Source organism: Bombina bombina, chromosome 7 (assembly GCF_027579735.1).
Source record: "Bombina bombina isolate aBomBom1 chromosome 7, aBomBom1.pri, whole genome shotgun sequence".
Classification (NCBI taxonomy): domain Eukaryota; kingdom Metazoa; phylum Chordata; class Amphibia; order Anura; family Bombinatoridae; genus Bombina; species Bombina bombina.
Window position 1 is genome coordinate 311187092 of NC_069505.1, and position 27482 is coordinate 311214573.

At 36.5% G+C, this 27482-nt stretch overlaps 1 protein-coding gene across 3 annotated transcripts in view; it reads right to left on the reverse strand.

Moving 5' to 3' along the window:
* Positions 1 to 27482, reverse strand: part of CHL1 (cell adhesion molecule L1 like) — a 214426-nt gene that overhangs the window by 156243 nt on the left and 30701 nt on the right. Inside the window, exon 2 of one of the 3 annotated variants that reach the window (XM_053720932.1) lies at positions 3545 to 3601. The exons of 1 other annotated variant lie outside the window; for it this stretch is intronic. The gene's annotated coding sequence lies outside the window, so the exon portion shown is untranslated. Of the gene's footprint in view, positions 1 to 1531; positions 1549 to 3544; positions 3602 to 27482 lie in introns of those variants that run through there. One more of the 3 variants, XM_053720934.1, reaches the window with a different exon arrangement.

Genomic DNA, 27482 nt, shown 5'->3' on the forward strand with positions numbered 1-27482 from the left:
TCAGTCCATAAAACCATAGAAAAATCAGTCTTGATATATTTCTTGGCCCAGTCTTGACGTTTCAGCTTGTGTGTCTTGTTCAGTGGTGGTCGTCTTTCAGCCTTTCTTACCTTGGCCATGTCTCTGAGTATTGCACACCTTGTGCTTTTGGGCACTCCAGTGATGTTGCAGCTCTGAAATATGGCCAAACTGGTGGCAAGTGGCATCTTGGCAGCTGCACGCTTGACTTTTCTCAGTTTATGGGCAGTTATTTTGCGCCTTGGTTTTTCCACACGCTTCTTGTGACCCTGTTGACTATTTTGAATGAAACGCTTGATTGTTCGATGATCACGCTTCAGAAGCTTTGCAATTTTAAGAGTGCTGCATCCCTCTGCAAGATATCTCACTATTTTGGACTTTTCTGAGCCTGTCAAGTCCTTCTTTTGACCCATTTTGCCAAAGGAAAGGAAGTTGCCTAATAATTATGCACACCTGATATAGGGTGTTGATGTGATTAGACCACATCCCTTCTCATTACAGAGATGCACATCACCTAATATGCTTAATTGGTAGTAGGCTTTCGAGCCTATATAGCTTGGAGTAAGACAACATGCATAAAGAGGATGATGTGGTCAAAATACTCATTTGCCTAATAATTCTGCACTCCCTGCATATATATATATATATATATATATATATAAATATATATATATATATATATATATATATATATATATATATAATATAATATATATATATATATATATATATATATATATATATATATATATCATATGTGTTTGTTTATTGGCTGAGCATATCTCACTGTATTGCCCCTCCCCCCTGGAAAAATTTCTCAGGACGCCCATGGCCACAACATCTCAACTTGAATATTGTGAAATTCTCAAAGATTTTTAACTGCCCGTCACCACCACAGGTTACAAAATCCTCTCCCTTATAATCAATGGCGCTTCATCCAGCTCACATAGAAACACAAATATTTATGGAAGATAAGAACCATAGGCCTAACAAGTCTGCCCAAAGTGTAAACTTATTTAGCTTGTAGGATAGCCTCAGGGGCGAAACTACAGGGGGTGCAGAGGTCGCAATATACAGTACTGGTGGGTTAAACAGTGTCACTATATACAGTTATAGGGGGTCAGACCATCTCACAGACTGTGGGCACAGGGTACCTCCTTTTGTAGACATGTAATCTGATTCACATTTTTTTTCTGTGTTAAATGTTAAAAAAAAAAAAAGATATGTATCAAATTCACTTTTTTTGGGGGTGGTGGGGGGCCCTTCTTAGTAGATTCTTGCACCTTGGCCTTGCACCTGGGCCCTGTGGTTTCTAGTTACGCCTCTGGATAGCGTTGCGCTTATCCCTGGCATTCTTAATGTCCCCCATAGTGTTTCTCCTTATCACCTCTAATTGAAGTTAATTCCATGAATTAATCACTCTTTCTATGAAGAAATGCTTCCCCACCTACTAACTACAACTAGAGATCATGACCTCTTGTTCTGGAATTGTTCTTTTTGTGAAAAAACTTACAGCCTCAGCTTTACTTAGCCGCATAGAAGAGTTTCACCGTCACTCCCCTGAACACCAACAGCCGTCCCCTTGATTGCTTCTGTTAGGCTTCTGAGACAGTTCTCATTATATCCATTATATTCTGCGCTCCACTTTTAATCTGGCCCTGTATTGTTAATGTTTATTAAAAATAATATGTTTTACATTGAGGTTGAGTTGGGGTGGCATTATGAAGTAGCCAGGTGGGGGCAGTGTAATATTTTCTAATATTCTATCATTTTTAGCAATCCAAAGAACAAATTAATTGCATAATGTTACATAAATATATTTAATAATAATTTGTGTAATAAAAATTGAACATTTTTAATACTGGCAAATTTTAGCTTAAAGGGATAATCTAGTCAATATTAAACTTTAATGATTCAGATAGAGCATGCAATTTTTAGCAACTTTCTAATTTACTCCTATTATTAATTTGTCTTTGTTCTCTTAGTATCTTCATTTGAAAAAGCAAGAATTTAAGCTTAGGAGCCGACTCATTTTTGGTTCAGAACCTGGGTAGCACTTGCTGATTGCTGACTACACTTAGACACCAATCAGCAAGCGCTACCCAGGTGCTGAACCAAAAATGGGCAGGCTGGTAAATTTATATTCTTGCTTTTTCAAATAAAGATACCAAGAGAACAAAGAAAAATTGATAAAAGGAGTAAATTAAACAGTTTGTTAAAATTGCATGCTCTATCTGAATCATGAATTTAATTTTGACAAGACTATTCCTTTAAAGGGGCAGTAAACTTACGCTTACCGGCAGATGTATACATTAAATTATTGCAGAATTTTTTTATGTAAAGGTTCATTTTACCAGAACGCTGCTCCTTGCCCTACTGAGCGGGTCTGGTTTTTACACAGCGCATCGCGGAAACACTGTCTAGTCACAGTGTGCCCGGTCGCGCCATTAAAATGAATGTAGCTCGCTCCCGCTCTGGTCTAGCAGCGGGAGCGAGCTACATTCATTTTAATGGCGCAACAGTGTTACCGTGATGCACTATGTGCAGAATTATATATAACATTAGTTTGTAAGTTTACTACCCCTTTAATATTGGCTTCAACTTTAGCCGGATGGTTAGTTAGTAAATCAGCTGGGTGGTGCACCTGCTAAAAAGGTCCTGGGGAGAACACTTTAGTTTTTTGTCACTTTAACCACCACAGTCACATTAATATAATAGCTAAGGCAATGGTTACATCCATTTGTTGCCTATGTATTCTAAAGCAATGGCAGGAAAGGTCCTTACTGCATGAAACATTGATCTGTACAGTTATAAATACTTGCCAATCAGGCAAAAGAGTGTGTTCCCTATATGTCTAATAAAAAGCAATGTTCAATATCAAATATGCACCACTGTCAACAGATAACACTACACAATATGTGCGTATGAGTCAGGGAACAATACAGTAAATCAAATAAAAGCAATTGGTTCAATACAAAAGAACATCTAGTGAAGAAATATGAGTGTTGTTGCAGCATAAATAGTATCTGCAATAAAAGAGAGCTTTTTAAAGCAGCGTAATGGGTAAACATTATCCATTCATTACTGAACTTACAAATTCAATGCTCTCTTATGTGTCCTCAGCTGCTCAAATAAACCCGAGAGCTATTTCTTATTTAAAGGGACAGTAAAGTTAAACTTCTATAATTCAGATAGAGAGTGTAATTTTAAAAACTTTTCCAGTTTCCTTCTATTATTTAATTGGCTTTGTTTTCTTGGTATGCTTTGTTAAAAAGCATACTTAGAAATTTCTGACTCAAGAGCAGCAATGCACTACTGTGCGCTAGATGCTAATTGGTGGGTGCACAGTATATGCCTCTTGTCATTGGCCAACCAGAGATGTTAAGCTAGCTCCCAGTAGTGCATTTCTGCTTCTTTAATAAAGGATAGAAAGAGGCTGAAGCAAAATTGATAATATAAATAAATTAGAAAGTTGTTTAAAATTGTATGTTCTGTCTGAATAATGAAATAAATATTTTGGGTTTACCTTTAATGGTTCACCATCCCACTTGGTGCTAATTTCTACAATAATTTCGTATTTTACCTGAGAAAAAAATAAAAATTTTAAAATACATTTACAAATCGCTGATTTTCTGAAGAATACTAAGTTAAAGATGTAAAAAAAAAAAAAAGAAAAATTGATACAGTACAAATAAATGTTTGGAAAAGCTAAGACTCAGGTAATTGTTTTATAACACAGTTATGTTAATGGGCTAGGAATTATAATTGATTTATGCCTAGATGACAAGTGGAGCACTTTTCTGAGTGTGATATTTTTGCTACACTTAGTCATCTCGGTGCACGCAAATGTGAGCTGGTATTACAAGTTAAGTGCAATGCGAACGCGACCTCTCATTTGCATTGCCTGGAAGCCTTGCGCTCACGAGAGAGCACTTCTATAAGCTCCAAAGGGAGCCTCGTTCTCATGCCCGCCAGACACGGCAAAGAACTCAGCAGCACAGGGGGTAAGTCGCACAGCGTTGGGCTGCACATTATAAAATATATATGTATATGAATATATAGATATATATTTATGTGTTTCTATGTGTATATATACGTACACATATTAACACATAAATATATATTTACATACGCATATGCATACTTATTTAAAGTAAAAACACAGTCCCCATAGACTTCAATATAAAGGCACTTTTCCTTGGTGGTTTTTTCTTACACTTCACATCCCTTCACTTTAAAGGGACACTAAACCCAATTTTTTTCTTTCATGATTCAGATAGAGCATGCAATTTTAAGCAACTTTCTAATTTACTCCTATTATCATTTTTTTCGTTCTCTTGCTATCTTTATTTGAAAAAGAAGGCATCTAAGCTAAGGAGCCAGCCAATTTTTGGTTCCGAACCCTGGACAGCATTTAGCCACCAATCAGCAAGCACGGACCAAAAATGGGCCCGCTTCTAAACTTACATTCTTGCTTTGAAATAAAGATAGCAAGAGAATGAAGAAAAATTGATAATAGGAGTAAATTATGAAGTTGCTTAAAATTGCATGCTCTATCTGAATCATGAAAGATAACATTTGGGTTCAGTCTCCCTTTAGCCTCTTATAACTGTTTTGTGCATTTTTTTTTTTCAAGATGCTCATATTTTTTTTTTAATGAAAGAAACTGTGCACTTTATTTTGGGGCAATTGGGGCACATTTTTTTTATTAACTAGAGGTCTGGTTAATTGCGCTAAGCGAAAAGTGCTCCTGCGATCTCGCTGGAGCATTAATCAGTAATGGCTGATTATTTAAGGTGCGCCCGTAAACAGGCAAATTTGCCCTTTTATGGGCACACAAAATAGTGCTCCACTTGTAATATAACCCTTAATTGTGTTGGCACTGTCAAATGAATACACAGAGATGCAGGTGCTCATCGTACCATATGTAAATATTACTGGTGTGCTTCTTTAAAGAGATACAAAAAAGCAAAAAAAAAAATGGTCTAAAATTTTAAAGCATTTTACAATTGCACTATTGTGCCCATATAACTGTGTTTTTAAACCCTGCAAAGGGATTAAACACATAGTTAAAGTCAGTTCCAGAGCAGCACTGCATTATTGGGAGCTACCTGAACATATCTGATGTGCCAATGACAAGAGATACATGTGTGTAGCCACTAATCACCAGCTAGCTCTCACTAGTGTGTTGCAGCTGCTAAGAATATGGACATATGCTTTTCAACAAAGGATACATAAAGAACAAATTAAAATAGATCATAGAAGTGTCTTAAAATCACATGCTCAATCTAAATCATGTTTGTTTGTTTTTTTTTTACTCTACTTTCCCTTTAAGTCATTCTTTAATTTTGTACAAATCATATTACATAAAAAACAACAACAGATCAGTGTAAAAATGACTAAGATAATAAAAGCTCTAAAAGAGCAGGACCCTGTAATTCCTTTGTGCCAGTCTGCCTTCCCTGTCTTGTCTCTATTTATTGTGACCCCTGAATAGTACTGTGGAATCTGTTGGCACATTACAAATAAAGATAATCATTTGTATACTACTAGGCACATATTTTGGTAAATAAAGGGATACTAAACCCAATTTTTTACTTTCATGATTCTGATAGAGCAGGCAATTTTAAGCAACTTTTTAATGCACAGGTGGCCCTCGTTTTACAACGGTTCAATTTACACCCTTTCAGAATAACAACCTTTTTTTCCAGTCATGTGACTGCTATTGAAAAGCATTTAGAAGCAGTGCATTTATTAAAATATCCAGTAGGTGGAGCTGTCCGCTTGTGTTGCAGCAAAGCCAAGCAAGCTGAAATTAATCAGTTTAACCAGACCTGAGCTATCGAGCAGATTTCAAAGGAACAAGATCGTCCTGTCTATAAATCAGTCGAGATTGGAATGCATAGAAAGAACTGTTTGCAGAAAAATGCAAGTAAAGTCTGTGTTGTGTGATTATTTTATTAGGTTTATAATGCTGTTTAGCAAATGTTTTTGTTCATTTAAAGGGCCATAATACCCAAATGTTTAAAAACTTGAAAGTGATGCAGAATAGCTGTAAAAAGCCGACTAGAAAATATCACCTGAACATCTCTATGTAAAAAAGAAAGATATTTTACCTCAAAAGTTCCTCAGTAGCCACATCCCATTGTAAAGGATTTCTAAGCAGCATATTAGTATGTCTGTCCTGGGACAGCTGAAAGGATGAGCCTCGTGAACTCTCATATTATTTCACCAATCAGGTAAAGGAAGCTTACTATAAAATCTCATGAGAGTTAAGTCAAATCTCATGAGATCACAGTAAGAGTTCATGACCTCAGCACTGCTGATGCTGATTGGCTGCTGTTCATTTCTTCATTTTTTTTATTTTTTTTTACCTGCAGCTGGGAGCAGCTGAGTATAACTTTTTACACAGAACTTACTCTGGTGAGCTGAGGAGATTGTGAGGTAAAATATCTTCCTTTTTTACATAGAGATGCTCAGGTGATATTTTCCTGTCAGTTTTTTTACAGTTATACTGCATTAGTTTCAAGTGATTTAGCATATGAGTATTATGTCCCTTTAACTTAGTTTAATTATATATTCTGTGTTGTGTGATTATTTTATTAGGTTTATAATGTTGTTTAGCATTTAAAGTCTTCATTTCAAAGCTTTAAAAATAATGTATTAGGTGTTACTTATGACAATTTTGAGAGGGGCCTGGAACCTATCTCCCTCACTTCCCATTGACTTGCATTATAAACTGGGTTTCAATTTACAACATTTTTTATTTACAACCATTCCTTCTGGAACCTAACCCCGGCGTAAACCGAGGGCTACCTGTACTCCTATTACCAATTGTTCTTTATTCTCTTGCTATCTTTATTTATAAAAGCAGACATATAAGCTTAGGAGATGGCCCATTTTTTTGTTCAGCACCCTAGATAGTGCTTGCTGATTGGTGGCTACATTTGAACCAAAAATGGGCCTGCTTCTAAGCTTACATTCTTGTTTTTCAAATAAAGATAGTATGAGAATGAGGAATGTTGCTTAAAATTGCATGCGCTATCTGAATCATAAAAAGGAAAAAAATTGGGTTTAGTATCCCTTTAGTATCCCTTTAAAGGGGCACAATATCTGAACAAAGAATCACTTAAAGGGACATAATACTCATATGCTAAATCACTTGAAACTGATGCAGTATAACTGTAAAAAGCTGACAGGAAAATATCACCTGAGTATCTCTATGTAAAAAAGGAAGATATTTTACCTCACAATCTCCTCAGCTCAGCAGAGTAAGTTCTGTGTAAAAAGTTATACTTCACCTGCTCCCAGCTGCCGGTAAAAAAAAAAAAAAAAAATTAAGAAATGAACAGCAGCCAATCAGCATCAGCAGTGCTGAGGTCATGAACTCTTACTGTGATCTCATGAGATTTGACTTAACTCTCATGAGATTTCATGGTAAGCTGAATAGGGAAATAATATGAGAGTGCACGAGGCTCATCCCCTAAGATGTCCCAGGACAGACACACTAAAATGCTGCTTAGAAATCCTTTACAATGGGAGGTGGCTACTGAGGAACTTTGAGGTAAAATATCTTTCTTTTTTACATAGAGATGTTCAGGTGATATTTTCTAGTCAGCTTTTTACAGCTATGCTGCATCACTTTCAAGTGTTTAAACATTTGGGTATTATGGCCCTTTAAATAGCATTTTTGAAATGTTTTAAATATTAGATATATTGTATCTAATTTGCTTCTTTCTCTTAGTATCCTTTGTTTAAAACAATACCTAGGTAGGCTCAGGAGCTTCAAAGAACTACTGGGAGCTAGCTGCTGATTGGTGGATGCACATATATGCCACTATTAATTGGCTCCCAATGTGCTCAGCTAGCTCCCAGTAGTGCATTGCTGCTCCTTCAACAAAGGATACCAAGAGAATAAAGAACATTTGGTAATAGAAGTTTAAAATATTATATTCTATCTAAAATATAAGAAACAAATGGGTTTATGTTCCTTTAAATGTGCTTAAAGGGACAAAAAAGTGCAAAAAAATGTTCTAGTGTGCATTTTATTATTTTACATTTCTTTGCATAAAATAATGTATTTTACCCTGCAGTGGGGTACATAGTTAAAGTCAATTTTAGAGCAACAGTGCTCTAGCGGGACATAGCTGAACACACCTTGGCAAGATTATAAGTCGCGTGGCAAATCTGTTTTTCATAATAATGTTATGGTTGTTTCACCTTTGGGGTTGCGCAGTTATTACAAGTCCATGACGTATTCTCCTCAAAAAGTGTACATGAAAATGCAAATATTCCATATTGCAAGAATGTCAGAAAGAACATGTAATTTTAAGCAACTTTCTAATTTACTCCTATTATTATTTTTTCTTCGATCTCTTGCTATCTTTATTTGAAAAAGAAGGCATCTAAGCTAAGGAGCCAGCTAATTTTTTTTCAGAACCCTGGACAGCATTTAGCCACCAATCAGCAAGCACAACCCAGGTTGTGGACCAAAAATGGGCCGGCTTCTAAACTTACATTCTTGCTTTTCAAATAAAGATAGGAAGGAATGAAGAAAAATTGATAATAGGAATAAATTAGAATGTTGCTTAAAATTGCATGCTCTATCTGAATCATGAAAGATAAAATTTGGGTTCAGTGTCCCTTTAATGGAATATGTTCTATTTATTTCTAAATAAATATTTCTTTATATATATGTGATGATTTTTGGACAGATATATCTATTTATAGTGAGATATGTATATGAATATATATATATATGTCTAGGTATCTCCAGATCTATATATAAAAATCTCTTTGAAAATCCCTCTGAGAAATTGTTTAATGTGCATAAGATTGTAATGTAAAATATTTTCATTATCTCCATAGTTAAACATATCTCTATACATACGGTATAAATCCATGTTACTCTATGTATGTGTATGTATGTCAATGTAAAATCCCAGCGTCAGCTTTTTTTTTCTAACACCAGAGATCTCCTATCTTTTAGCCCTTGTAACTTTTGTGTGCAATATATTTTTTAAATAATTTTTATTAGACAGTGTTAATATGAGTGTAAGTGTACTTTGTAATGTATTTTTTATGAGTTTCGTGAAACTGTAAACTACAGGGGAAAGGATTGTTGCTTAAGAGGCGATTGCGCGTAGAAAACTCAAGACTTGTAATATTTGTGCAATAAAAATGTTTGCGAAAAGACCATATCGCGCACGGAAATCTCATATCACGCGACTTGTAATCTTGCCCCTTGTGAGCAAATGAAAAGAATCATATGTGCGTAGCCACCAACCACTAGCTATCATCCAGCAGGGCATTGCTGCTCCTAAGACAACCTAGTATGCTTTTCAACAAAGGGTACAAAAAGAACAAAGTACAAGTGATAACAAAAGACAATAGTCTCATAAAATTTCATTTGAACCATGAATGTTTATGTTTCACTTTCATATCTGTTTAATACAATAATAACAGCTAGGTTACCTTAAAACACTATATAACAATATGTGAGTTGAATTTCGAGAAATAACCGCTTGTTAACTTGACGTGAACTCTGAGTATCACACCTATATCATAACACATATATGGATAAGCCAGAGGTATTATTCAAACATTTTGAATTAATTATTTATAACTTTAATAGCACGTTGTTCTTGCACAGAACTGTTTTTTTTTTTGTTTTTTTTTATTCTGTCTACATAGATTTTATTATGTAGGTTACTATGCGCTGCAGGGTTAAATTCTCAGCAGGCTTGTGCTTGTTCCAATGCTGTTACAGAACTATACTAACAATTTATTCTTACAAAATACACTGACAATAAGCAGCACAAACTGTTTATTGCTAGAGTAATTCTCAGACAATCTATTGTGTTAATTGTATGTCTGTAGGGGTGATCCAGCTATATGTAAATTACTTATAGCAGCAACATTGTATTGGTCATTAATATATATGCTAGCTCTCTGAATTTTTCTATACATAACACATATGGGATATTTTGGGTATAGTTTAACAGCGTTTGGTGGGGGTAACCACGACGGGAGAGGTAGGGTCATTGTTGTAACGCAAGTGGGTTTGGGTACAATCTGAGTATGTTGTGGGCAGAATTTTGGCAGTCCTTGAAAAGCAGGACAATTTTCCTGACCAGGGACACAGCATAATTGTCGGGGGGCAGACCTCAAAACCTGTGATAATCCCTTAGGATCTGGGATGGTTGGAAGGTATAAAAATACCAAGGGAAGACTAAGACTAACCAGGGCTCCCAGGAAAAAATAAAGCAAGAGCCCCTAAAGCCCCCCACCCATCCCCTATGCCATATCTTGCATCCAATGCTCTTCCCTCAATCTACCGCCTTCTCGCCCCGTCCCCACCAAGGCCTTCAACCTCCAGGACAGGGACCTCAACCTCCACGGCTAGAGACAGGGCATCCATCCTCTAGGGCCCGACCCCAAAGTCCAGGGCCCCTCATATTCCAGAGCCCTTAGAGCAGCCCCTGATCCAAAAACAGGGCCATCACTCTATGTCCAGACACAGGGCCCCACACCAGGGACAGGGCCCCCACTCCAGGGACAGGTGATGCCACTGTTGGGTCCCCCTTTGTGCTGGGCCCTTGGTCCAGGTCCTATTTACCTGACCGCTCAGTGCACCCCTGGAAAATACAGCAATATAATGACAAATAAACAAAACAAAAAAGGTTGCAACTTGCAAAGAAACAACATCAAAAATTGTAATTTAACATGGAAAACACAAAAGTAAGAAAAAACCTAAACTTCTGTAGCTTTTTGTTATAGAAAGCCTTGTAATTGTTGAGGCTTTGCAGCATTTCTGTAATCTTCTTTTAAGCAAAATAAAAAAATGCTAAATTCCCATTGGTGTATGGATTAACAAAAGTGAAACATTCTTTAGCACAGTTTGGTGCAGATTTATATGAACAAGACATTTACACTGATATATTTTTTTTAATGTGTTTCTTGCAACAATTTATATGAGAATGGGGAAAATATTAGAGGTGACAACTATGCGTCTTATTTACGCTTGAATTTTAAAATTGAGTACTTTTATTCATGCCTGGTTTTTCCTGGTGTTCATACAGTATGTGTATATATGTATGTTCGTATATATATATATATATATATATATATATATATATATATATATATATATATATAAACACATAAATACAAAGGTATATATATATATATATATATATATATATATACACATGCACATATTTAGACAAATATATATATATATATATATATATATACATACATACACATACATAATAGCCCTTTCCAGTGAAACACCTTGTCATATACCACATACCTTTTAGCCCTTATGCAAACATTTTTTTTAATATCTATATGAATTTTATCAGATATTGTAAATATGATTTAACATTTCTTAATGTACTTTTTTTTTACCCCTTACACTTTATGCAAGGTCTTCACTTGAGCTAACTGGACAAACGATAATTTTGTTTGCGCTCGAGAGCACACTTTTACCGTCAACTTGTAATATGTGGGCAAGTTAGCGCAGTTGCAATATTGCTTATTGTGACCCACGCTAATTTAAGCACCACTTGTAATCTAGCTAAATGTTTGTATAGTGTTATTTTAATAGAGTAAATGGTAAATAATGACAAATAACTCAGGTTTTTCTAACTTTTATATGCAAATACATTTTGGTTCACCATTTAGTAAAAAAAAAAAATATATCCCAAAACTCCAGAATTATAAACCAGTTTTCCAATAAAAAAAACTGTTTTTGAACATTAAGGATAAATTGTTTTTGCCATTTTGCAGCAGATTGAAATTTATGTATATAAGTAGGAATACATTTCTGAACCATACAATGGTAGTTTTTAAAACTACATTTTGATTTCAGACATCTCATGCATGATTGTACTACTGTGAAAACTACTATAATACAGCAAAAAATATTGCATTTGTCACCGATATTTCCAGTGGGAACAGCAAATATATACATCTAATTTTAACAAAAATCTTACATTATAGAATTCAAACAATTAAAAGAACATATCTTTCAATGCTAACAGAACATACAACTTGATGATTGAATTTGAAACTAGTTTACAGAGGCACAGAAGTCACACAACTGCAAATTCTAATAGCTCTAGTCAAAGTGATTAAAAATGTCTTAGCTTTCCCTTGTTTCCCACCTCCCTGGGTTAACGCTTGATTGGAAAAGCCTGTATGACTAAAATACAACATTTAGTGCCTGAATGGCTTTCACTAACATAAGTCATTAATAATAATATGGTAGGATTGAACAGGGGATTATGGACACATGAATGGCCAGACCCCCTGTACATCTTTACAAACAAATGAACTGACTAGCAAAACAGTGTGCTCCTTCCCCAAATTTTGCACCTTTTTGGGGCCAAACAGCACAAAGAAATGGATGAATCAATTTGGTCACGCAAGCGTTTACTCTTCACCCATTTTGTATCTGACAACTTACCAAATTGGCCTTAAAATAGAAATTTGCTATAGTTATTATAATCACATATCAGATGGAACCACACAGGACTACACATTCCTCGCTTCCTCTCAGCTTTCCTCAGATTTGATATTACACAATGATTCTTGTCATTGTGCTGCTAGGAATCAAGCAAGCCAACCATTGGTCACCATTTACTAAGGAGCAGAAATTGTATGACCACTACTTCTTTACTTAATTGCCATCTCAGATAAATCACCCCATACTCATTCATTCTGGTTAGTTGACGGGACCTGCTCTCATGCAAAGGTTGTGCCAGAGCAAGGGGTGGCAGGATCTCCTTGTGCAATGTGAACTGCGGGAAACAGCTGAACTGTGACCTTTTGTCGCGAAGATGAGAGGATAGGTTCCCTAGCTCAGAACTTTGTACATCAATCAGCTGTAAAATGGTGGCCATTGTATCGAAAGACATGGACCAGTAACAATTCTGTATACATAAGACTGCACATGAACTTCTAAACAAGCCTGTGTTCCCGATGGGGAGACATAAATTGGAATATGTGTCAAATAGGACAACTTATCTCCTCTTTTTTCTCCCCTCTGCACACTAATTAAACCATTTTTTATTAATCCCCTTTGGCCCCCAAACATTCCTCATTGATAAAGATTATGAATGCATAATTGCAGACTTAGAAAATGTATAACTGGTGTTTCTGTGTCAAAGTTCATGAGTTGTTTGTAGAAACATTAGGATGACTTTGGTAATGTTATTATCTCTAGGGAGATATATGTAACTTAAATCTTGACCTACCTTATCTAATTGCTGCAGCTTCAATCCATGTGACAAGCTATTGCCAACTTTATATCACCCCACGATTCAGCCTGTATATTGTAAATTGTTTGGAGCATGGCCATAATCTTATGCAATTTTAAACTGTTCAATGTACTACTATTATTAAATTTGATTGTCTCTCTTGGTATCCTTTGCTGAAAAGCATACGTAGGGAGGCTCAGCAATGCACTACTGGGAGCTAGCTTGTGATTGGTGGCCGCCCATATATGCCTCTTGTCATTGGCTCATCCAGTGCACTGCTGCTCCTGAGCCTACAGAAGTTAACTGTTCAACAAAGGATACCAAGACAGCAAAGCAAATTACATAATAGAAGTCAATGGAAAAGTTGTTTAAAATTGAAAATTCTGGGGCCGAATTATCAAGATCTGAATAGAACTTGATGCCCCTGTTTCCGCGCGAGCCTTCAAGCTCGAAGGAAACAGCAGTTATGAAGCAGAGGTCTTAAGGCCGCTGCTCCATAACTGGACTGTCGCCTCTGAAGCAGTGGTCTGCAATCCGCCCGATCCTATATGATCGGGCTGATTGACACCCCTGCTAGCTGGCGATTGGCTGTGAATCAGCAGGGGGCAGCATTGCACAAGCAGTTCTGGTGAACCGCTTGTGCAATGTTAAATGCTGACAGCGATGTCTGTCAGACATGATTACACTACAGTGGCCCCACTATCTGAATCATGAAAATTTTATGTTGGCTCTACTGTCCTTTTAAAGATCAAGAACAGCACTTAAAAAAAAACATGCATGGAGCATATGTTCATATGCATTGTGTATATGCATTTCAACACCAAGCCTGCTCAGAGCGCATATATAGTGCTGGTGATGACTGCATCATAGGGATGGGCAAATGTTGGGAAATCAGGAAGGTGGGAGGGTTGAGGAGGGATGACTGCACTGGAGGAAACATAAATAATAATAATAATAAAAAGGCCTAAACTGGATACTGGCAGACTGTTTGCTAGTAACTAATATAGGGGAATGAGGGTTATTTGGGGGGATCAGGGAGGTGGGATGTAGGATGGTAACACTTGTATTCAAATTATATCTATATATCTATCTATCTTATTCAGGAGTGGAGGTGTGAGGTTTTGATGTTACTTAGCTTCTCAGACTAATTTAATGGAGTTGCCTGCCTTTGTTGTAGGTATGAGCTATTGGCTGTGAACGTCTACATATCGCTATATGGCTTTAGTGCTTTTTTAAAACAAGGATGATATTTCTCTGACTGAATAATGTACATACATAGCAACTGTACACATATAGTTGCCAACAGTCCCTGATTTACAGGGACAGTCCCTGGATTTGGTTGAATGTCCCTGGAAACGTCCCCTCAAGGAGATGTTAGGGCTGCAGCTAAACTGAGGCATGTGTGACAAAAGTTAATGGGGATGAGCTGACAGTGAGGTGGTGTGCACCAAGTACTCTGCTTGATCACTCAGAGCAGGTCTAGCATGGACCTTCTCTGAGTGATCGATGTTTAAACTGCCAAAAATCAGAAGGAAAAGCACAAGGTACAAAGCTGTGCTAAATTGTTGTAAAAGAGGGGGGAATTACTTGGCTACAACTGTAGATCATTTATTTTTTTCATATTTGCATTATTTAGTCTGACAGTAATATTCATATTTTAGCACTATGGGGCATATTTATCAAGCTCCAAATGGCTCGCCAGAAACAGAAGTTATGAAGCAGCGGTCACAAAGACCGCTGCTCCATAACCTGTCCGCCTGCTCTGAGCAGGCGGACAGACATCGCCGGAAATCAACCCGATCGAGTACGATCAGGTTGAGTGACACCTCCCTGCTGGTGGCCGATTGGCCGCGAGTCTGCAGGGGGCGGCGTTGCACCAGCAGCTCTTGTGCTCGCCGTATTCAGAGAGGTCTGTCGGACCTGATCCGCACTGTCGGATCAGGTCCGACAGACCTTGATAAATAGAGGCCTATGTATCACCAGCTTACTAATTTTACTATGAGTTTTAAACATACACCACTTTCTACACACAGTGCAAAAATATGAAAATTCCTGTTAGACTAAATAATACAAAAATGAATTTGCCCCAACAGCTCACCCAGTCCGGTGCTGTGCATAATCAGACAGTAAGATCAACTGCACTGAGTGTTTGCTGTGTCTCTCCTCTTGATTATATTTGACACACTGCAGCCTAGCTCCTCCCCTGCACCTCTGCCCTCAAAGTGTCATTAGGAGGCCGGGATAACGTAAGAAGCATTGCTGCTTGCTATTAGGACAATGGATCTACTGTAAGGTAGTTTTGTGTCACTTCAGTTCTGTTTGTCTTTAAGCACTCAGCTGAGCCCTGTAATAGTGTAATACATAGGGAAGTGATATTATATAAGAGCTGGACAGTTAAAAGTAATTGATTAGGAGATGGTTTATGTTTCATTATACCTTTACTGCAATAGTGCAAGAATGCTTCTATTTTTATGGTCTTTTGGAAGAATTAATGACTTCTAACAGTAAAAACTTTGTAAATATATGTGCGCATGTATTTGTTTAAATGAGACACTTTAATACATTTTGTCTAGTGATGCAGACTGTTTTATGTTTACTGGTACAAATTCTAAAGTAAAGGAATTCTTTTTATTCTTTAACATATTTAAAAGTCTGTTTTTGCATATTGCTGTACTTCATGTGATATCTCTTCCTATGATGTCTCTTACTGTGATGTCACTACTGAATGTGAAAAATTACTGCAAATGATGAAATTCAAAGTTAGCAGGATTGCGCTTTCTATGGTTGGGAGATGTCTGTATTTGCAATTACCATTCTGTCTTGTAAGCTTTACCTCTAACTAAAATTGTATACATTTTTTTTTGTATTGCTGTGTTATTAAAGGGACACTCAGGTTAAATTGAATTTTCATGATTCAGATACAGCATGTAATTTTAAACAACTTTCCAATTTACTTCCATTAAAAAAAATGTGCACAGTCTTTTATATTTACAATTTTTGAGTCACCAGATCCTACTGAGCATGTGCAAGAATTCACAGACTATACGTATATGCATTTGTGATTGGCTGATTGCTATCACATGGTACAAGGGGAGTGGAAATATACATAACTTTGAAATTTGTTATAAAAAATCTACTACTCATTTGAAGTTCAGACTAAGTGCTATTGCATTGTCTTGTTATCTTGCATTTGTTGATTATGCAAATCTAATGTGTTGACTGGTCCTTTAACCTTCTACTAGATAGACATATGCACTTATCTACTTGAGGGAGATCTGACCCCACTTACTACTGGAATTGAGCATGCACAATTAGAAAAGTAGATATTTGCGAGTGCAATATCCTGTTCCAAGTAACCCAGAGCTTTGTGTGACAAAATGAACTAAAATAAAATGTAATTCATCAGCTTGTTAGTTTAGGGTCTGGTCTGATAGTCTATTTGCGCAGAAGCAGGGCTGGTCACAGAAGCGGCTAAACCCACATCAAAGACTGCACACGCATATCTGCTCCAACAAGCACCATACTCTTACCCAGGTAGACCCATGTGATAGGACTCGTGTAATGAGTCCTATTGGGGTTTGGAAAATTCATCATTTTATAAGTTAAATTACAAGAAAACGGGACAAAAACATAATAGTAATTAGTAAAAGTAGATTTTTCATTTCACTTTAATTTTGCCTGTATAGAAGAAATACTTTTTTTTAAGCACCTACGTGTATGCACAGACTTGCAGACAAATGCAATAAAACACACAAGGCTTTACTGGCCAACACTCAACTGATTTAAAGCTAACAACAGTGAAACAGATTCATTCTTCAGACCTCAAATCTGTTACTTTAAAAAAATATATATTTCTATCTTCTTGAAGAGCATAGTCTGTACGGAATTCCTCTGTGCTTGGTTATGCAGAAATACAATTATTTTCTAGGCAGTTCTTATCCTGTCTACACCTATTTCGTAAACCTGCGTATGATAATATACAGCCCCTGGGTTAGGCATACTGTCAGATACAGTTTACAAATATTTCTTAGCGCAAAGCTAGTATTTTGAAATCTGAACAACTGTAAAAAATAACTATAAAGTAAAAAATACTGTAAATTACTCAGTCTTAATTATGAAGGATACATGCTACTTTAAGAGACAAAAAAAACTTTGAGATTTTAATATTAAATGCTCAATTATGAGTAGTAAACCAACATTGCAATATTTTTATTATTCATTTTAAGATTTGTTTCTCACTGTAAAATAAAAATTAGAATTTTACGGATGGGCGAAGGGGTCTGCGAACCCCGAAACATCACCATTTAATTAATATTAATTTATTTTCTAATAAAGTAAGTGCAGTCCCTGCTTGGATCTTGTGTGTGTGTGTATATATATATATATATATATATATATATATATATACACATTTAGACATATTTACCATTTTTTTCTAACACCTGAGACCTCAAATTTTTGAGCCCTTACAACCTTTGAATGCAATTTAAAAAAAAAAAAAAAACATTATTTTATCAGACAGTGTTATTATGAGTATAACTGTACTTAAACATATTTTTTATGTGTTTTGTGCAACTTTTTGTCTCACGTAACAGTTAACAAGGGCTGTGAAGTCACGTTATCACGATGCACACTAAATTCAATTGCGCTTGAGCGAACGCATTTACTTTCAACTTGTAATACGCGTGCTACTTCAGACGCACATGAAGAGCCGCGATTAACCCCTTTTCACTCTTGCACAACAGTTAGGGCACCACTCGGAATCCAGTCCTTCTTCAGCTAGCTATCAGCAATGCATTACATAGAAGTAAATTGGAAACTTGCTAAAACTTGTATGCTTTATTTGAATCATGAAACAAAATGTGTGAGTTCATGTCCCTTTAAATCCAGAGTCTGCAGTTCCACTTAACATGAATTGGAAATTTCACAATGTTCAGAAAGAGGAGACTCAATATACATAATTAAATGTTTTATATTACAATTTCAGGGTGTTTGATGTCCCGTTAAGTGCTTTGCCACACCCTAAGCTACTCAAAATCCTACAAGCCCTAGCTTACAAATATAAAATGTAGAAAAGTAAGAAACAGCCTGAAATATATCCAGTTAATAAGTACACCATAAAATAATAAACAAACTTTTGTAAGAAGACTTAGTTTATAAATTAAAGGGACAGTCTACACCAGAATTTGGTATTGTTTAAAAAGATATGTAATCCCTTGATTACCCATTCCCTAGTTTTACATAACCAACACAGTTATATTAATATATTTTTTACCTCTGTGATTCCCTTGTATCTAAGCCTCTACAGACTGCCCCCTTATTTCAGTTATTTTGACAGACCTGCATTTAAGCAAATCAGTTCCCTCTCATAAGCAACTTCACGTGGGTGAGCACAATGATATCTATATGACACACATGAACTAACACCCTCTAGTTGTGAAAAACTGTCAAATGCATTCAGATAAGAGGCAGCCATCAAGGGCTTAGAAATTAGCATATGAGCCTACCTAGGTTTAGCTTTCAACTAAGAATACCAAGAGAACAAAGATGATAAAGATGATAAAAGTAAATTGGAAAGTTGTTTAAAATAACATGTCCTATCTGAGTCATGTTTAATTTTGAATACACTGTCCCTTTAAATAACCCAAAAGTAGTTGCTGTGTCAGTTATCATTCAGCTGCTCTTTATATTTTTATCAGCAGGGTGGAAAAGAGAACAGTGAGTGTTATTATTGTTAAATTCACATTTTGCTTTTCTGTGATCTCATGGGATTTCACCATAATCTCACAAGATTTCATAGTAAACGTCTTTGAACTGAGACCAAAAAAAGAGTGACAGTTGCAAGCACCTTTGTAATTGCCGGGACAAGCATTTGGATTGGCTATTTAAAGGGACATGAAACCCACATATTTTCTCTCATGATTCAGCTGAAGTGTACAATTACTTTCCAATTGACTTCTTTTATCAGACTTGCTTTGTTCTATTGATATTCTTTGTAAAAAAACAAAACAAAACAAAAAAAAAAAACAGGTAGGAAGGCTTAGGAGCATGCATTTATCAGGAGCACTATATGGCAGCAGTTTTGCAAAAAGGCGTTGTTGCCATCTAGTGCTCAAGAGTTTTCTTGCAAAACTGCTTTCATATAGTTGTCCTGATACATGTACCCTACCTACCTAGGTATTCTCTTCAACAAAGGATACTATGAGACCAAAGTAAAATTGATAATAGATTTTTTTTTATTGTATACCCTTTCTGAATCATGAAAGAAAAAGAAAATAATTTTATGTCCCTTTAATTTTCCTTAATAATAGTACGGGCTACTGAGGACATTTTGAGATACGATATCTTCATGTGATATTTTCATCTATTTACAGAAACACTGCTTCACTTTCAAGTGATTTAGAATATGGTTAAAAGGACACTGAACCGAAATTTTTTTCTTTCATGATTCAGATAGAGTGTGCAATTTTAAGCAACTTTCTAATTTACACCTATTATTGATTTTTCTTCGTTCTCTTGGTATCTTTTTAAAAAAAATCAGGAATGTAAGCTTAGCAGCCAGTCCATGTTTGGTTCAGCACCCTGGGTAGCGATTGCAGATTGGTGGCTACATTTATTTAATTTTATTTGTTCACTTGGTATCTTTTGTTGAAAAGCAGGAATGTATGCTTAGGAGCCGGCCCATTTTTTGAGCACTATATGATAGCAGTTTTGAAAGAATGATATCCATTTGCATGAGCACGATTTCCTGCTATGCAGTGCTTCAGATGCCTACTTAGATATCTCTTCAACAAAGAATACCATGGGAATGAAGCAAATTTGATAATATAAGTAAATTGGAAACTTTGTTTAAATGGTATGATATGTCTGAATCACAAAAGTACATTTTTGAGTTTCATTTCCCTTTAAAGTGCCATAAAACATTTTGAGTTATGTGCATATTATAAAAGAGTCAACTGAGATAAAACAGTGTGTGAGAAAAAAGTGGAAAAAGCATATAAGTATTTTGATAACATTTCCAAAAATCTTCAAACTTATTTACACTTTAGTGTTGCCTACTGCACCCTCCTTATCAGTGTCTTACTCCAAACCCTGAGGTATAATGTAACAAAGTGTGCATGTGAGGATAATTACTTATGCAAGTAAGGGGGGGGGGGGTTGAGGAGGGACAGCAGGAACTGCTTTTGTTTGTTGCCAAGAGGCTTGCTCGTTTCCATGGGGATGTCACATGCTTTGTGAAAGCTTCAGCATTATACTGTGCACTGCATTAGTCAAATGTCATATGACCCTGCCCCCTACCATACACGTGCACAAGTGCATTCTGCAGAAGCTATTGCCTGGATAGCATCTTCCATTTATGGAATTTCCCAAACAAAACTATGTCTGAATTAAAGGAGTTAATGGGGGTTAAAACAGAAATTGTTTTGCAGGTAAGCTTTGGCTGCACTAAATATTTAGAAATGTATTTTAGTTTAAACGGTCATAATGGCTCCTTTGGAACAATAAAGAAAGTGATTTTCTACTGTCCTCCAAATGTTCTATATTTCATGTTACTCTCAAATTGGTTCAGGATAGGCTGAAAACGCAGAGGAAATAGATGAAAGCAGCAGATACTGAAGATGCTGCTAGAGAGTTATTTTTTTACTTTCTTTTTTTAAGATGAAATACTGTTATAAATTCACAATTTATCTTTAGTAGAGATTTTGATGTCTATATAAAAAAAAGTTGACACAGATGAGGGTTTGTTTATTTTGAGTACATTTTAGAACATCAAAATACAACTTGGATATTCCAGAGACACTATTAAAGCACAGAGGTTTAAAGAATAAATATATAAAGGCATTACTTGAACAAAGCACCATGGGAAGATAATCTCAGAAGAGCGGCATAGGGAAGAGCGGTGCTTATAACAGTTCTTAATACATCCGAGTGATGTTCCTTTATAGTTTGAGTCTTTACGGATAAAGCAATCACCAAAGACAAAATTGTGCTGCAATAGACGTGTCAGATGTGTCAGTGAAACTATCAGCCTGGTAGGGTTGTCACCTTTCTTATAAAAAAATACTGGCCATGCTCATTAGAACAAATTTACATAAATAATTATACAGAATAAATCAGACACTAAGGGCTAGATTACAAGTGGAGCGCTAATCTATCATGAGCCCACAAACGGGAAAACTTGCCCGTTTACAGGCGTGCGATAAAAAAACAGCTTCGCAGTAGTAATTAGCATTTATAAAGTTAACCAGAGATCAGATCTCTGGTTAATTTTATAATTGTGCCCCAAATGCCCTCAAAATACAGTGTAGTATATTTTATTCAAAAATAAAAATGGTACCATTATTATTTATTAATAAAAAATTTACACTAGGCAGTTTTTAGGGGTAAAGTTGGTGGGAGTGGGGTGTCAGAAAAAAAAATAACACTGAAAGTGCCTTTACAGTGCGGTCTATGGGAACTGTGTGTTCCCAGTAAAAATATATGTATATATACTTGTGTGTTACTATGTATATATACACATATTAACACATATATATGTATATAAATATAAACATATATATTTATATTTGCTGCCATCGCTGCGCACTTATCTGTAGTAGTTATTTAGGAACCACACCCCTGCAGTACTGCTTCTTTGTTTTCCCAAGATCTTCAGGGAGGAGCAACAGCCAATTATATACAGCCCTGCCGCCCCATAGACTAAAACAGAAGCGCTAACCCATTTCTCTGCATTTATCTAACTAGATAATAGACATACGCATTTGCTGTTTTGTGTGCACAACAAATGCCGAATATGGCTGCAGGTGGGCAGTGGCATTTGGCTCTTTCAGCATCAGATTTATTTGTGTGAAAGTGCAACATACAAAGCTCTGTGCAAACCCAGGTCTTTGTGAGTTGCACTATCACAAGAATAAATCTGGCACCAAAAAGAGCCAAATGCCACTGTCCACCTGCAGCCATTTTCGGCATTTGCTGTGCACACGAAACAACAAATGCGCATGTCTATTATTTAGTGAGGCAAATGCAGAGAAATGGGTTAGCGCTTCTGTTTTAGTCTATGGGGCGGCAGGGCTGTATGTAATTGGCTGTAGCTCCTGTCTGGAGATCTTGGGGAAACAAAGAAGCAGCACTGCAGGGGTGTGGTTCCCAAATAGCTAAGACAAGAACAATTGGCTGTAGCTCCTGCCTGAAGATCTTGGGGAAACAAAGAAGCAGCACTGCAGGGGTGTGGTTCCCAAATAGCTAAGACAAGAACAATTGGCTGTAGCTCCTGCCTAAAGATCTTGGGGAAACAAAGAAGCAGCACTGCAGGGGTGTGGTTCCCAAATAGCTAAGACAAGAACAATTCCAATTTTTTTAGGGGGGATTTCCAAACAATTTGTTAACACAGCTACAAAGAAAGCATTATGCTAACTATATAGTCCTGAAGAGATAAACAATATATTGAAAACCTTCAACTGCTTGCTAACACTGCGACACAGAGTTAAGGGCATAGTAAAGTCAAACTTAAAGGGATACTAAACCCAATTTTTTTTTTTTAATGATTCAGATAGAGGGACCAATTCATCAAGCTCTGAATGGAGCTTGATGCAGCTATTTACGTGCGAGCCTTCAGGCTCGCCGGAACCAAGAGTTAAGACCGCTGCTCCTTAACGGCGGACAGCAGTCTGCCTGATAGCTTACCATTGGGTTGATTGATTGGCCGCGGATCTGCAGGGGGCTGCATTGCACAAGCAGTTCACCAGAACTGCTTGTGCAATGATAAATGCCTACAGCTTATTCTGTCAGCATTTATCGATGTGCGGCGGACATGATCGCTTTTCAAATAAAGATAGGAAGAGAACAAAGAAAACAATTATAATAGGAGTAAATTAGAAAGTCGCTTAAAATTGTATGCTCTATCTGAATCATTAAATAAACAATTTGGGTTTAGTATCCTTTTAAACCTGCGTGATTCAGATAGAGCATATAAATAAATATAATAATTAACATTTTAATTTAAGGATCCAATCACAATCATTTAGAAAAGATTTTCTTTTGATTTTTCTACAAATTACACAAATTACTAGGTTTGTGTAGCGCAAAAATAAATTCAGTTAATCTGAATCTTTCGGAATGAATACTCTGGGAAATTAGTTTCCCTGAATATTCGATGGCTGCACTGTTCGATATTCATTTTGTTTTAAACTAAATGAATACTGAATATTTGTAGAACATCTACATTTGTTTTCATTAAATCAATGTAAATATTCCAAACCTTAAGGTTAAAAAGTTCACCTGTAGCTTTAAATTTACCTTTAGCGCTGGAAATCTGCGCTAATCTGCTCCTCTTCTTCACAGAGGCCAGCAGCGCTAATAGGAGTCAGCGCGGCAGCTCTCAGGGCCTGCACTAAAGTACTCTCTCCTTTAGCGCAGGCCCTGCAAGCGCATCCCTCCAGCATGCTAAAGGTAGGTATTTAACCCTTTAATGGTAGTTTAAAGACTGAGGGGTAGATTTACCAAGTGCCGGCCGGACATGATTCGCTACAGCATACGCTGTTGGCATTTATCATTGCACAAGTATTTCTAGTGAGATGCTTGTGCAATTCCGCCCCCTGCACATTTGCGGCCAATCGGCTGCTAGTATGGAGTGTCAATCATCCCGATTGTATCGGATCAGGATGATTGCAGTGCGCCACCTAAAACGACCACTGCTTCTTAACTTACTTTTCCGGTGAGCCGGAAGCTTCGGGCGTAGACAGCAGCATTCACTGCTTGCTAAATCTACCCCAAAAAACTAATACTTATATTCGTCAGTATTTTTTTTTTGTTTTCTTTAAATTTCATTGGTGCATTCATTCAGAATTTTTATTTTGTTAAAACAAACAAATATCCGGGGTTTTTTTTTTAATTATTTGTATTTGTAACAAAATGAATGCACCTCTCTACAAATTACATGTTCTACAAAATAACATACTAGAGCATTTTCTTTTCTGCACTTTTTGCATATCAGTTACAACATTACATCCAACAGCCATGGGATAAACTAGGGAATAGAGATTTCTGGGTGGGCTTTAGTTTAAAACTTGAGAAACATTATCACCCTGCAAAATGTGAGCCCCACGGATATAAGTTGAAAGCCTCAATTTCATCCTACAGTGTGATACAATAAATCTTATGTGTTTCAAAGGGTAAGAATGGATCATTAGTGTTTGTACTACTGTAAGAAGCACAGCCTGCCTTGCTTCTGATACTTTTGTCTGTTAACACTTTCTGCCATTTTCTGCAGTGCAGCAGTCCCACCAGCCCACGCTCCTGCTCGGCCACGCCCACGTCACGCCCACTCCCACCCAGTCACACACCCCCGCTAGACCCGCTCCTGCCTGGCAACGCCTCGTCACTCCCGCTTCCCGACCACACCCCCGTCACACCCACTCCTGTCCGCCCTATCTGCTGTCTGATCCTCATTGAGTGATCCTTCGTTACGGTGTCAACGGCCAGGTATGTTTGTCCTCACGCAGTCTCTACTACGCATGACAGCTTCGGACAAACATACCTGGCCTTTTATTATATAGGATTGGAGTTTTTATAGATAGCGCATCTGAGTACCCATGCTGGACACTAGGGAAGACTTTCCACAAAAGCACTTGAAAGGGTCTTGCAATGAGGAAATGGCACAGTGGCATCTAATGATGCCCCAGGAAATTCTTGTGAAATCAAGAATATTGTGGGGGCTTTAATAATGCAGTGAAGTAATTGAGGGGCCCTAAATTGTTTTTGATTGTATCTATAATGTATATTAACAATAAAGCACTGAACAGCAAACATCTGCACGTAAAATACATTTTTTTATAATCATTTTAACTTGAAATTTTATTTGCAAAGTTGTCAGTCCAGGGCTAACTCTTTGGACAGTGTTTCTCTTGTCTTTTACTGGGCTGATCAAGCAAAAATTACAGGAAAATAAGTCAACATAAATAATGAAAACACATTGCATATTGTTTGGTATGACTAATCAAACATTTTACAGTATTTTTAACTTAAAGGGACAAAAAAAAATATTTGTGTAATGATTCAGAAAGATAATAACGTTTTAAATAATGTTCCAATTGACTTCTTTTATCTAATTTCCTTGGTTTGTTGGTATCCTTAGTTAAAGAAGCAGCAATGCACTACTGGGAACTAGCTGAATACATTGGGTGAGCCAATCACATATATGTGCAGCCACCAATCAGCAGATCCTGAGCCTACCTAGGTACCCTTTTCAACAAATGATACCAAGAGAACAAAACAAATTAGATAATAGAAGTAAATTGGAAAGTTGTTTAATATCCTATTCTCTATCTGAAACAAAAAAGAAAATTGTTGGGTTTCGTGTCCCTTTAAAGGGACAGTAAAGTCCAAATTAAACTTTCATGATTTAGATAGGACATGTAATTTTAAACAACTTTCTAATTTACTTTTATCATCAAATTTTCTTTGTTCTCTTAGTATTCTTAGTTGAAAGCTAAACCTAGGTAGGCTCATATGCTAATTTCTAAGCCCTTGAAGGCCGCCTCTGAATTTGACACTTTTTCACAGCTAGAAAAAGTTCATAAGTATTTCATATAGGTAACACTGTGCTCATGCACAAGAAGTTATTTAAGAGTCAGCACTAATTGGCTGAAATTCAAGTCTGTCAAAAGATGAGATAAGGAGGCAGTCAGCAGAAGCTTAGATACAAGGTAACTACAGAGGTAAAAAGTATATTTCTGTAACAGTGTTGTTTATGCAAAACTGGGGAATGGTAAATAAAGGGATTATCTATCTTTTTAAACAATAACATTTTTGGTGTTTACTGTCCCTTTTTGTTTCCCTTCAACTAACTATTTATGCTAATGTTAGCTAATTATGATCAGAATTTTCTTTGTAGGAAAGATAATAACCCTAAGCGGGAGACGCTAACTGCCTTTTGGTGCAAAATTTATTTGTTCCATTGGATAATGACAACATTAACTCTTTCCCTAATTCCTCATACTATTAGCAAGCAATATTTGGGGGGCGGAGTCAATTCTCCCTCCTTTACAGAAAAAAATAAATGTAGAACTAAACAATAAACAGTTATAACGCTTTAGTTTGGGCTTGCACTTTAGAAGTAAAGAAGAAACGTTTAAAGGATACATTTTTTGCAACACCAGGTAAATTGCCAAAATGCTTCAAATTGAATTTTAGATCACTCTACAATTCATTACAAATTCAAGATGTATGTCCCTTTAAACAAGACATTTACATTTAAATCCTCCCTTTTGTGAACCAAGTGAGGAACCAGATGTATCCTGTACTAGAAGCAAAAGGACCAATTATTTCTTATTTAAAAGCATTTAGGGAAAATAAAAACTGGCTTTTTATGGAGACAGTAAAGTAGGTTAACCCTTTCACTTCCAGGACTTTCAGACAAAAACTTGCCCAAAATACCCGAGAATTTTTAGCATTTTTGCTATAACTCCATTTAAACAGAAATAGAGCCTTGTTTTTTTTTTTATTTACCTGTCAAAACTATATATATTTTTTAAGTAGGCAACCCAAGGTATTGATCTAGGCCCATTTTGGTATACCCCATGCCACCATTTCACCGCCAAATGCGATCAAATAAAAAAAAAAAATAGTACTTTTTTCACAAACTTTGGGTTTCTCACAGAAATTATTTACATACTGCTTGTGCAATCATGGCACACATGTTTGTAAAAGTTTCTCTGGGATCCCCTTTGTTCAGAATTAGCAGACATATATGGCTTTGCCATTGCTTTTTAGTAATTAGAAGGCACCTAATTGCAACTGCACACCACACTTCTATTATTTCCGGCAGTGAAGAGGTTAATCAGATATCTTAAAAGGTTAATTTTAGCTTTAGTGTAGAGATTAGTCTCCCACCTGACACTTCCTACCCCCTGATCCCTCCCAAATAGCTCTCTTCCCTCCCCCACCCTACCTGGTAACCCCCATCTTAGGTACTGACAGACAGTCTGCCAGTATGAAAATAAGGCTTTTTTTTTTTTTAACTAACATTTTTTTTTTAAATATTTTTATCATTTCTGCAGTGTAGGATCCCCCTTTACCTCCCAACCTCCCTGATCCCCCCATACAGCTCTCTAAACCTCCCCCTCTGTTAGGCACCATCTTAGGTACTGGCAGCTGTCTGTCAGTACCTATAAACTAACTTTTTAAAAAAAAATAATAATA